Raw genomic sequence first — 1,847 nt, forward strand, 5'->3', positions numbered from 1 at the left:
TGTCCCAGGTCTCTAATCCAGCAACTAGGGCGCAAACATCAGGGTGCAGGGACGGCCACCAGGTCTTGGGGGGGGCAGTCTTAGAAACAGACCACACTGCCTCTCCTGTCTGAGAAAAAACTTGCCATGTCAGCACTTTGGGTTCATGGGGGTTAGGGTTCTGGAAGGTGGGACGTAACTGGGTCAGGAGAATGAGAATTGTTAGTGACATGATCAATACTATACAAGCGAACCTTTAAGAGGATTATTAGTCTGAGTTAATCGCCAGTCTGCGTCTGACGGGGGGTTTTTCCTCTAGATGTGGAGCGTATCTCTAGGAAGAGATGTCGTTTTCTTCTATATCTGTGGGAGTGGTCAGGAGGATAGTGAAAGGTCTCTTCTACTGTGGCTCAAGGTTTCTTGCCTGGTGCTTCTTCACAGAGACTAGGTCTCTTGCTTGGAACTGGTGAGACACTGAGAGGTCTTTTGGCCTTGCTTCCTGAAATTAAACAGAAAGGGAAGGCTTCTCAGGGGTTAATATGCCCTGGACTGGAATTATTATTGTTTTTGCCTCTATTTGTGTCTAGGAGTTTAATGAGCCTATCTGGGAGCCATCGGGCATTTTGTGCCTTAGCATCATATATACAAGCATGTCCTTTCCCCCATATGAGCACAGGGTCAGGCCCGTGCCATGTGTTGGTCATCGGATCTCTCCACATAGCCTGTGCATAATTATCTGCCGTGGAGGGATGCCAAAGGCGATCAGCAGCGGTTTTACCCGCGGAGTCATAAGTAAGGAAATTAAGAACAAACAGTGCATGATTTAGGAGTGTCTTTGCATTACCTGTTTTCGGATAGAGTACTTCTCCCCCCGACTGAAGTTTGAATAACATGTTTTTAAGGGTTAAGTGGGCTCTTTCAACAATGCCTTGGCCTTGGGGATTATAGGGAATTCCTGTTATGTGCTTAATACCTAACTGCGCACAGAACTGTTTAAAGCTAGAGCTGGCGTATCCAGGCCCATTGTCAGTTTTTAAGATTTTAGGTGGTGGTAGATATGCCAGGCATGAGAGAACATGGGTAATAACATTTTTAGTTGCCTCTCCCGTTTGCAAGGATGCACATAGGAAACCACTACATGTGTCAATAGACACATGGATATATTTTAATTTACCAAAGGGAGGGTAATGAGTGACATCCATTTGCCATATCTCTCCTGGAACCAACCCCCGGGGGTTGATTCCGTTATGAGGCTCTGGGAGGAGAGTTAGACATCCTTGACATTGCCGAACTATTTGGCGGGCCTGTTCTCGGGTGATTGAAAATTTGAGTCTAAGAGTATGAGCATTGAGATGATGTAGTTCATGAGCCCGTTGGGCTGCAGCCAAGGGTGAGTCTGACGTGACAGAGGCTACTAATTGAGTCGCCAGATCAACTCTGTCATTGCCTTTGGCAAGCGGCCCTGGAAGGCCAGTGTGAGCGCGTATGTGCCCGATGAAAAAAGGGGCATCGCGGTTTAGAATTAATTTTTGCAATTTTGCGAATAGGGGGGAAGCATTTGTAGAGGGACGTATGTAAGGCACTGTCTCTAATAGGGGAACAGAGGTTGCTACATAGGCACTGTCAGTGTAAAGGTTAAAGGGGGCATCTATTAAAAGCTCAAAAACTTTGATTATTGCAGTTAGTTCAACAAGTTGTGCAGAAGAGAGGTCTGTCTGTATTCGAGTAACTTGCCCATTAATACTGAAAGCGGCTATACCGGAGGAGGACCCATCAGAGAACACCATTACGGCCCCAGCAATTGGCGTGGTTTTAGTCCTCTTGGGAAAGACAACCGGGGTCTTTTGAAGGAACTGGACTAATCTGTC

This window comes from Manis pentadactyla, chromosome 10, assembly GCF_030020395.1.
Source record: "Manis pentadactyla isolate mManPen7 chromosome 10, mManPen7.hap1, whole genome shotgun sequence".
Classification (NCBI taxonomy): Eukaryota; Metazoa; Chordata; class Mammalia; order Pholidota; family Manidae; genus Manis; species Manis pentadactyla.